Raw genomic sequence first — 12,915 nt, forward strand, 5'->3', positions numbered from 1 at the left:
TAATAATTAATTTTATACCCATATAGTGTATTGATATCATCCTGATCGATTTCGACTACCGCGGTCAATCTCAAGGGAGACTAGGCACTGCGTAGGACATGTTATATTATAATACAAATGTATTAAACTGTATATCATGTTACAAGCGTGTGTACACATAGATTCGCTTTCTATTTTTTCCCTAATTCGACGAAAGAATAATTAGCAAGAGTTCAGGACTACTCTATACGTGCTCACCGAGGTAAGGAAATGTTCCAAATTCCAGAATTCAGGCTGTTGTTGAAATTTGTTTAAAAAGAGTAACTACTGAGCTTCTTGCCGGTTCTTCTCGGTAGGATCTATTTTTCGGACCGCTGGTAGCTTTGTCAAAAGCCTACTTAAATATATATTATATTTTGATTTTCATTTTTACCTGTATGGAAAAAATTTGCTAATAACAATTTACTTGAGTTTTGTTTAAGTTTTTTCCTTATACAACCCTATTCTCTCTAACCCACCAGTACTTTTTCTGTTCTCTTATATTAAATCGCAACAATTTAGTAAATTATAATTAAGACTCCTCTTTATGTTTCTGCACATCTATAGCTGGTAAATGAGACCATAAACGATGTTCTATGTGCAGCTATCGTCCTGTAATCACTGGAATAAAAATTGGCTTACTTAAGCATTTAATGTTATGAATTCTTGGGTTAATAAAGTATATTTTTATATATAAGATTAATAATTACCTTAGATCTCTTAGTGTTTATATGTATAGAAACATTTTTTTAAATAATACATGGATCTCTTTTCGGTCCGATTCCGTAATAACGGGTCAAAACCGATTCCGATGGAAGTTGAGAGATTTTCGTACTTTGGGTGGATTGCGTTTCCCGTGGGAATTTACAGACATAGGGTTTTTCGTCAAGATTTTCCTGTAAACAATGAGTAAATGTGCGAGTTCGTGAACGCTATATTATCTACATATATTTTGTATTTTTATTCTTAGAGATAAAGGAAAGGAAAGCGATTGCTCGAAATTTCTTGTAAAGATATAATGTTTCCTCATTTTATATCACATTAGTAGTTTTCACTACCAGTTTTCATTTGGAAATTAACCATGAAATCTCAAATTGCTTGATACATAATTGGTCAAGTCTGCATGACCCTTATATTTTTTATTTGTTATTAAAATAACTAAGAACAAAACTCATTAAAACTTGTAAATCAAAAATATATCTTCGCAAATTTTCAAGATTTTTTAAGTTCACGTGACAAATCATCACAAAGAATATAACTATCTAATAATTCTAGTCTAGGTATTATGCTCTCTCAATTTGAAATTCGTTCAGTCCAAAATTAAATAATTCAAAGGAGTTGAACGGTAAGTTGGATTGAAGGCGCATTATGCAGCAAAAGATTGCCAAATGAAGGCGGTAAACGCGCGATCACTTTGTGTCGCTCGGTTTGAAGGGTTGGGCGGCCGCCAGCGATCTACGTCTTGGTCAATACTCTTGGTAATGTCTATGAATTCAATACTCTTGTAGAAATTTTGCTACAATTTCAAAAATTTTGAAGTAATTGATGTAATAGAAGATGTTTCACACTTATTGTCGGCATGTGTCCGTAATCACATTTTGAGAGAAACACTAAAATTTGAACTTAATTTAAATTTATTTGATATTGATGTTTTTAATTTTATTCTTAGTTAGCCTTTCAATATTTAATTATATTCCAGCAATTAAAATTAATGAATTTGTTAGTAATTATCTCAAACTGATTTAGTTTTATTCTTTTTTGATCATATTTAGCGTGTAACGATGAGGCCGATCTAAGGCTGCCTATAAAGACCCCATAAAAATACAATAATAAAAAAAAGAACAATTGTATACGTACTAAATATGATGTAATTTTTGCAATATAGTCATAGCAAAATTATCGAAATATTATTATTAAAATAAATAAACAAATTACGCAAGATTCAATCGTGTCTATTGTATCGTGTCACTCGTGTTTTGTACCATATCTTGTATCTTGGACACTTAAACGTCCGATGAGGGTAGTGGCGTAGTATCTTTCTTGTTTTATTGTGATCGATGCTACGCTGTTTTAAATAAATATATTTATATTGTTTTATACATCCGTACCTTAAATACTTAAAATGGTAATAACCATAGAGTACCAGTATATATTGAGAAAATAACAAAATGAGAAGTCGTAAAATAATAAAATGATCAACAACAGACAACAACAGCAGATTTTCCACTGCTGGGCTAAGGCCTCCTCTCCCATTGAGGAGAAGGCTTGGAATATATTCTACCACGTTGTTCCAATACGAGTTGATGGAATACACAGGTGGCAGAATTTCTATAAAATTAGACACATGCAGGTTTCCTCATGATGTTTTCCTTCACTGCCGAGCACGAGATGAATTATAAATACAAATTAAGCACATGAATATTCACTGCACAAGTATTTATTCAGAAATAAAGTGCTCAGATAAGTCTAACTCGAGTGACATTATTGAGAGTACCACTGCAATTTGAACGGGTTTGCTGACGCGGTGGTAGATCTTTCCCACGGATCCCACCGCTATTGTCGTGTAACTCTGTCCGGATAACTCAAGACACACGTTTCTCGCAACTTGATAAATTATCTACCAAAAAAAAACTTCGTTTCACGAAATCGCTCTTATCGTCGGACGTAGAATAAAACGTTATTTAAAGGTAGGAGAACATTAGATTAGCATTATAAGTAGTCTATTGTTAGACGGACTTTTCTCAAAGTTGTTTTTCAGAGCGGCACACTTACATTTTTTTATATTCGTTTTTATCGCCGAACCCGTAGGCAAGCGTTATTGAAAGTCCGGTCGACTTAATATAAAATTAAGATCACAATAACGACATTTGTTAAACAAACTGCCTGTTTTTAAATTAAATCGACTTTTTTAGGAGCCTATTTGTAAGGTATGCTCTACGTCAAAAGTAAATTGAGTGTGATTACAACAGTAGCCTGTAAATTTATCACTGCAGGGCTAAACACTCCTCTAACTTTGAGGAGATGGTTGGAACATATTCCACCACGCTGTTCTAATGCGGGTTGGTGGAATACACATGTGGCACAATTTCTATGAAATTTGACCCATGCAGGTTTCCTCACGATGGTTTCCACCGCTGAGAACGAGATGAATCATAAACACAAATTAAGCATATGAATATTCAGTGGTGTTTGCTTGTGTTTGAAGCCGCAATCATCGGTTAAGATGCACGCGTTCTAACCATTGGGCTCTCAACAACAGTCCATAAATTTCCCACTGCTGGGCTAAGGCCTCCTCTCCGTTTGAGAAGAAGGTTTGGAATATATTCCATCACGCTGTTCCTATTTGGATTGGTTGGGCTCTCGCCTCATATTTATTATTGATTAAGATTTTTTCAACTATTCAATAATATCACCATTTAGTTCATAGTTTTCATACATAGCTATTAAATAAGATAAACGTCATTACGATCTACAACTTCGTCGACGTTATTAGCAAACTGGTTGGGCATGCTCTTCAAAGTTCTCATACCAGCGTTTATTGAATTCAGATGCGCATCGAATTGAAAGTACCAACTAAAATTAAATGATTTCGTTTTAATAGAAATTTCTCGAGGTATTACAGATCGATTGGCTTTTTTTGTTACAAATAATTGATTTGAATGTTATAATTACCTAAGATGATATGACACGGTTAATAATAATAGTCGAGTAGCAATATATGTAAATTTATGTAAATACATATATGTGTATTTTACTTGGTGGTAGGGCTTTGTGCAAGCCCGTCTGGGTAGGAACAACCTACTCATCAGTTAAACTACCGCCAAACAACAGTATTTAGTATTGTTGTGTTTCGGTTTGAAGGGTGAGTGAGCCAGTGTAATTACAGGCACATGGGACATAATATCTTAGTTCCCAAGGCTCGTGGCGCATTGACAATTTGAGGAATAGTTAATATTTCTTACAGCGTCCTTGTCTACGGGTAATGGTGACCACTTACCATCAGGTGGCCCATATGGTCGTCCGCCAACCTATGCCATAAAAAACAAAGAAATAAAAATAATATTTGTTGACGTAAAAATAAATGTAAATAAACAGAAGTTAATTTACCAAATAAATGTAAAATTCGTTACATGTATTTTTGCACTTTACAAAGACTGAAACTTATAACTTATTTTTTATATTATAACTGGTTTCCGCTCATGACTTCGCGCGCATAATCCGGGGACAGGGTAAGGCTGTGCAAGTGTTATGTACCCTACGTCCTTTGATTTATGTAAATGTAATGATCAGTAGTAGTTAAGCAACTTATTTTTGCATTAATAATATTACTTGTTTTCGACCCCTGCTTCGCCCACGTGATACTCGATAATCGGACAGTCGAAAGTTTTAGGTGAGAAAATCCCTAAAAATTTCGACTGTCGAATTTAATATTCTTCCTTGGGGTTCAAGGTTGCTTCATATGAAGTTTCATCAAATTCGATTCAGAGCTTTAGTTGTAACTGACAGACAGACAGTACTTTCCAATTTATAATATTAGAAACTTCTAGGATTGGATTGAGAAAGGCAATTCGTACATTGATAGGCTTGGAATTCTTTACATAATTATATTTATACAACATTTATAAGAGTTTGTTTATTGTGTGTGTTCTATAATAATCGCTTATTTCAAAAATGACGAGAAACCTTTTTATGAAACTAATTCCTTTAATCCCGAACGAAGCTTACAGTTCATTTTATTTTTATTTTCGGCCCCTAAAAGGGTGAAAAGGTGTGTAGAACTTTTGCTTGTAAAAGTTAGGAAAAAAAAGGTTCTATTGTTTTTATTTTTTGGTAGTATAACTCTTTAATATTATAATAAATAAAAATTTTAACAAAAAGAAAAACCGACTTCAAATAAAACACTATTTTAAAACAAATGAATATGACTCTAAAACTCTAAAAAATATGTTGAATACGCAATTATTTTTATTACTTTTTCGTGCATATTCATTTGTTTTAAAATAGTGGACATCATATGACATCACATCACATACACAAAATTTGATTAAAGATAGTAAGAAATTCTGCCCCATATCGCACCCTAACTGCGAGCCGTATAGGAGCTCCATCACTACATAGTATAAAACAAAGTCGCTTTCTCTGTCCCTATATCTTTAAATCTACGCAACGGATTTTGATGCGGTTTTTTTTAAAAGATAGTGTGATTCAAGGGGAAGGTTTGTGTATATAATACATGAACAATATAGTAAAGAAACACTGATAATTTTAGAAGTTTTCGATGTGATGTCGTAAATAAACAAATTCTGTAGTATATTTAGTATCAGTATTGCACCCGTGCGAAGCCGGGGTGGGTAGCTAGTTGATTATAATATTCGACTATGATAATTACATAAACATAACCACATTACGGAAGGTGACTCAAATATCCAAATAACCTATAAATAAAAGATTCGACTGAGTATCGCTAACGTGCTCCTCAGAATTGTTCCGTTCCCTTCCGTTCCGTTACTTTCTCATGGATCCTGTGCTCAGAACCTTACCAAACTTTCCAAACCAAATTACCCTTGAAGTATATATTTTATAATAAAAAAAGAATTATCAAAATTGGTTAACGTGATTTTCAGTTATTCACCTATTTGTCGCGCATATACATAATGCAAATTTAAGACTTATGTCGTTTTCATATGGATACCATCATCGGAAAAAAATTAAAAAAACTGGGACCCCACGGGAAGCACTACTTTTCAAACAAAAAAAATTATCAAAATCGGTCCACCCAGTGAAAAGTTATGAGGTAACAAACATAAAAAAAAAAAAATACGGACGAATTGATAACCTCCTCCTTTTGGAAGTCGGTTGAAAAAATAATCAAATTATACAATATATTTTGATATATATTTTTTAATTTACCAGGAAAACACGAGTGATAGAAAATTAGATAACAAATTTAATGAACAATGTAAAGTATTTTCTTATTATTATTTTTTTGTTTCATAAATATAAGGAATAATAATAAAACGCATTTTATTGCACTTTATGATCTTATTAGCGATACCGGCTGGTGTATTTCTTTATCACGAACTCGGTTTTAACTTCTAGCTGTGAGAATAGAAACAGAAAATTGTAAGACATTTAATTGTTTAATTTTCCAAATAAACTAAATCATTTTTAAATTATTTCCAGTTTATTAACGTAAGAATTAATTGCATAAATAAAATATGAATTAAAACTAGTTACTGTATAAATCTTGACCGCGTGGAATGGTGGCAAGAATGCTAGCAGCATTTCCCCGTTGAATCGCAATTTCGATGCTCTGGGCAAAAAACGAACCATCCTGGCTGGTTTAGATATGGTTATTTATACGTACACTAAATATTAAATAATCTAAAACTGTAAGTGTTTTCGATATACAGCATAAGTCTTATGAGATCGAATTAAGTAACTTCAACAGTTCTTCAACATAACATTCTTCAGTTCGATCGAATTAAATATTATAAGTGTTGATGAGTGCTTACTATAGCAGAAGCCGTCTCCAAATCATTGAGATTAAAATCCAATTATGCGAATATTCGCACGAATAAAGATATGTTGAAATATGTTTTAAATAATAACAAATTATACAAAATTAATGAAATAAAATGAGCCTGTATAACTTAGATAGCGCCGGAAATATGAAGCCTAACAAAGAGTATAGTATATTTGTCATGAAGATTCCTTGTGGCTGTAATTACACTGGCTCACCCAGCCTTCCAATCAGGACACAATAATATTCCGGCAGTATAATATGCGACGAGTTTCCACAAATCCCAAATCCCGAATATATAACATCAAAAATATTACATTATAATACCATGTCTACATCCTGTGTATATATTCGTAATAACTTGAATCTTGTTGAATTCCTTCGATATATTATCCTGAGTTCAAAGGGTTTCAGTATGGATGTGTATCGATCATTTATTATGTAGGAATCCTATTTCAAACGGTAAATAATTTTACGGATAGTGGTTCAATTAAATTGGAGAATCACTTTTTCCATTTGGGGCCAAAAACCGTCGTCAAGTGCCACATTGACAGGGAACAAATGATGTATTTACAGATAGAGTGGAAGGGTTTTTAGATTTCTAAGCCGGGAGTCGAACTTGCGACTTTCCATCCTCGTACACATGTCAGCGGGATTTAATCGAATGTTGCCAAAGTATATTTTAATGTCTCTTGGTATTAATAAAATAAGTGCTTCCTGAGAATAACGATCCAGTTATTTTTAAAGTGAGAGTGAATATTTTATCTTTACTTATCTTAGACTACATTAATTAGTACTTGCGAGTACAATAATTGCCAATGCCTGTATGTAACCTATATTGATTAAAATACGTATTTGTTTTTTTTGTCGTTTCATCATCATTATTTATATATATAACTTATTTGAAAATGAAGTAGACTTCAACAAAATCCAATAGATATAATTTTATTAGACAATTCATAGTAAGAAATCTTATGAATGATTACTGAAATCAAAGAACTGCGTATATTTGAGTACGACCTCGATTCGATGTCGACGTGAAATAATTTGTAAATAAAGCGCCCTACGATATTTTAAAAGACGAAATTGTTTCCGCTATTACACTGGCCTTTCCAGCGTCCCAGCGCCAATAAATGTAGGTGGGTATTTAACAGACTATTTACTGCGCGACACTCCGCTCCCCGACTCCACTAATGCTCTTAATTATTTTTGCCAGTGTAAGCTGTTTTTCTGACGGGGGGGATGCAATTGCAACATTTTGCATCTCGCCCTACCCTCCACGCCGAGTCGCTCTCATTACGTACTCCGCTACCGTCCGCTACGGCTGAGATCTCACTATAATTACACTTTAAATCAAGTGTAGCAAAGCGGTCAACCGCTCGAATGTGGTATGAATAGTCAATCGTCATTAAATTGTTCAGCTTTGGTAGTCTAATGCGGATGAGAATGGAGTGCCCTGCCTAATGCAGGAATATAAAGGGCTCTTCTTTTTTCACTGAATACTTCAAGCTACTTTGAGGTGATTTACTGGATCTACGTAACCTTACCGTCGCTACTCGTATTATATTGAAAATTAAAGGAGAGCAGACAGATTGTATGCTTTTATAAGAGATTGAATGGCTGATCGACCTATTATAATTTTCTTTCTTTCATTTTCTATTATTAAATATTTGTATATCTGTATACAATTGACTCAATGTTAAGTACCTACTTAATTAATAAATGTACCTTATGTTTTATTAAAACAACTTACATATATTTCAGTATAAAAGTTTATTGGAATAAATTATTTATTAATATCTAGTATAATACATAATAATAGGTAGTGAAAATTCGTCATGAATAATCCGTAAAAATAGTCATGAATAATCCGTAAAATCCGTAAATATAGATAATTAGCATTATAATTTTAAAGTATAAAGCTAATATTATATGAATAATTCTTAACATTTGACTCCAATAGCTACTAAAATTTTCTATTTTTTTAATTTATAACCGTGCGTTACAACAACAGTTAAAATTAAATTAATGCAGCCCAGTGATGTTCGTTTCAAATTTAAGCAGTGCAAGATTTAAACGAGAGTTCACGTTTCGTAGGTACGTAATTATACCGCGGCTCGCCTCGCTTCGAGCGCAATGCCAAATCGCTTACTCGCGCCTCCGTGTCCTCTACCTCAGGACAACTTTATCTAAGTAATATTTTGTAAAAAAAATGTTTTAAATACATTTGTATCGATTGTGATTAAAATTAGTATACATATACATATATACATAAACAGGATAATATCGCTTTTTGGCTAAAAGTATCTCAATAATTAAAGTTTAATTAAATAAATATTAGATGAGACATGATTCAAAGTTGTGGATATATTTGAAAATATTTTTAAAACTTAATTTTGTATATGCGTATATCATTGACGTATGTTCATAATGATATATATGAAGTAAGTACATAAGCTATATATTATTGATGTTGAGTTTCAATAACAGTGTCAAGCTAATGAATAAAATAAAGCAAGAATATATCAAATCGAGTTCGAGTTCGAATCGCAATCGAGTTTCAGTATTACCGTCTCCAGTACCCTGAGTCAGCCCTGCTCACCGCGCTCGGCTGCACACCGCTTCCTGTCACCTTTGCTACAGACTTTCAGTTGATTTCGTCCTTGTACGCAAACGTCATGCCTAATTTACTTATACGTAGGTACAACTCGGATTTAATCTAGTTTCATTTTGTTCTACGCTGCAACTTATATGTGGGTCAGGCACACGTGTTGTTTTGCTTTCAAAGTTGCGATAGACGTAGCTTACAATAAAATACGGAGTTCTTTTTATATATCTTTCGTATGTATAGCTCTACTTTTATTCACGAGGGATTGTTACCAAAGAGTACTTTATCTTGCAAACAATTCAAATGTATTTACATACGTATTTTTTTAAACATAACCTACATATAATATAATTTGTGTGTTGTAATATTACTAGCTGTGCCTGCGAACTTGTACGCCTTTGAATATTACAAAAAAAAATATTATTGTAGCCTAAGTTACTCCCAGTTATATCTTTGTCTGCCAGGGAAAGTCCCGTCAAAATCGGTCCAAGCGCTCCCGAGATTAGACGGTACAAACAGACAGACAGACAGACCGACCGACAAAAATTGTTATTTTGGTAAATGTACCGCGCATAAATAGATATGCATTGAGTAAAAAGGGCTATTTTTATATTACAAAGAGACACTCCAATTTTATTATATGTATGGATAAAGGTATACGTAGAATAGATGCGTGTAAACTTCGCAATTAAACGCATAGGAGATATATATGTAACTATGTATAGTTGTGTTTGATTCTGATCGTGATATTAAGTGGAATCCCATAACATATACGTTTACATCGCGTCTGATTAGAGTTCGCCACAGAAGCGAACACAATCTAATCGCTGTCCTGATGCACAGTTTAATAAGCATACCAAGCTTGAACTAATAAATCAGACTGATTTGATTATTTACTGCCGGCTGCGGCACCTACGTATTTAATATAGGATTACGTTAGATTTCCTACATTAGCGCGCTACGATTGTACTTGTATGAGCCTTACATATTTGTCCGCTATAGGGTTGTTAATGTGCGCCCATTGAAACATACAATCTTTAAATTAAAGCGATAGGCGAAAGTATGTTCTCTATTAAAACTGAAACAGTCGATTTATTTTACAAGTAATCATATTTTATTATTATAGTTATTCGCTCAAGAGCCTGCAAATTAACATAAATACTGTCCAGTCCCTGTGCTTTCTGCTTAGTGAAAGCTCTTTCAGATGGGAAGGTTTTCCCGCAAATGTACAAGCTGTTTCAAGATGGTATTAGTCACATTAATAGATGCGCTTATCTAAAAAATATTGTAATATTTTCTGTAAATATATTATATACACAATACACGTTCTTTCTTTCTCAGGATATTGTCAGGTTTCTTGATTATCGCTCTATCGATTTATATTGTACAACATAAAAGGAATTAATACATTACTCAATCCAATCACTTCTATCTTCAGTATCTATACTAGTTTTGAATAATGAAATATATACATGAGTAATATGTTACATAATACGTGCGTGTACAAATAAGTACAGTTACAAACATTGTACATTTTTATAAAAATAAAGTAGTATAGTGTATCTAGAATCGGATTTGAATTTCTAAATCTGAAGTTTCAATTCTCCCTGCTCAGATTACCCCAATGCATCTTAGTTGGATTGCACAGCCCTGAATATAACAGACCGTTGAGTTTGCCCTAAATTCATATGATGATCCTTACTCGGCAGCGTCTGCCGTCGGCTATGACTTACTAGGGTTGTCAGTTAATTATAATCAAGAAGGAGCAATTTGACTGACCGCCTAACCGCCTCGTCGCTTACAATGTACTATTACGTATATTGCGACCGATGTCTGTATCTTGAATTAATTCTGCGAATCGATCGTGATCATCAATTCTAACAAAATTAATAGTTTCTCGAATGCTGTTTATAGATGACATGTTTTTGAATATCGAATTAAATAAATTGACCGTTACAGTTTGAAATTTTGTTTTCAAATTTATTTTTAGTCTGTTCTTTTTTTGTCTTTTTAGAAACACTACGAAACTTTTTGAAACAACATTGTATATACATTTACTTTTGATATTTGAATAAAATTTTACAAGCTCGTCAAAAACGAGTATATTTAAATCCGTTAATATTTTTAAAATGCTGACGTTGAATATAAAGGATTAAGTTAAAAAACTAAATCCGCTATATTTGAACCCTTATCGCAGGCGGTCATTCGTCGGATTTAACGCCGTGACACTATTAAGTACCTCCGTAACGTACCTGCATTCCTAGTCATCCGTATAAACCCGTAAAGATCGTTTGTTTTATGGCACCGTTCCGAAAACGCTTTACTGAATTACCAGTAAAATACAAAGGAAAGAAACGAATGTTCTACACCTTTTATCCTGAAGAAATATTTCCGAAATTTATGTACCCTTGCAAATCGTTCTATATGACGATTCATTCGATTTTTTTATAAATATTGATTTAAATACGTTATTTGATTTAACTCAATAATTTGTGACATTCGTGTACTGCCGTTTAATATTTTCATTACAGTGCAAATAAATGCATCCGATAACAAATACACCGTGTATTTGTTATCTTGAGAAGTATTTCCTGGTAATTTTTAATGGATTTAAAAACGCAAGTTTATTTGTTAAAAGATATACAAAGTTCTAGAAGATATATAACATACCTTAACAGAACTCTTAAGATCAAGAAACTCAAATATTAATTGTAAAAGTAAATATATTTATAATCAGTTTTTTTTAAGGTATTTGTTTTCGTTTTAGATATATACTTTTATACATCCATTATTTTTGACAATTATTTCTGGACGAAAAATGTTATTTTTCACGTTGGCAATACGAGAATATTTCGAATGTAAAATGTTTGCAGATTGCAAAAATTTGTTCATATGATGGATACAAATTACAAAGTGCATAAAATACGTTATGAACAATCAGAATAGTGGAGTGAACGGCACTCTACTGGGGCCTGTCATAGTGTCATTTCAAGTAGATTCCCGGCTCTGGTAGCATAATTACATACAGATTATACGCTAAATATTATAGAATATTAAATTCTGTTTATACCCAAAATAGATGCTGCAAGATGTATATTAGATGTAAAATTTGGACATTCGCATGATTTCCATGGAGTTTGAACGTTCCGTGACCCTTTTTGGTTTTAATTAACATTTAGAATGCACATACAAATTTATTTAAATATATATAGCTTAATAGGCTTAGACTACAACACCTTGGCATTTACGTTTTTAAGCTGTTTTGGTAGAGATGTAGTTTTTGAGACATGTATATTGTTTTATATGAAGAATACCTTAGTCTACTTAACAATATTATAAGAAAAAAAAGTATAATATACTTACTGCTCATAAAATTAACATCAAAATAATCATTTTAATATAAACGTTGCAGGTATTATATGGAGAGGACGACTTTAAAACAACAACAACAGCCTGTGAATTCCCACTGCTGGGCTAAAGGCCTCCTCTCCCTTTGAGGAGAAGGTTTGGAACATCTTCCACCACGCTGTTCCAATGCGGGTTGGTGGAATACACATGTGGCAGAATTTCTATGATATTTGTCACATGCAGGTTTCCTCACGATGTTTTCCTTCGCCGCTGAGCACGAGATGAATTATAAAGACAAATTAAGCACATGAATCAGCGGTGCTTGCCTGGGTTTGAACCCGCAATCATCGATTAAGATGCAAAACTCTAGGAGATTTTTTTAAACATCAATTTAGAATTTTTATATGAAACTGAAGTA

Source organism: Vanessa cardui, chromosome 11 (genome assembly GCF_905220365.1).
Source record: "Vanessa cardui chromosome 11, ilVanCard2.1, whole genome shotgun sequence".
NCBI classification, from domain to species: domain Eukaryota; kingdom Metazoa; phylum Arthropoda; class Insecta; order Lepidoptera; family Nymphalidae; genus Vanessa; species Vanessa cardui.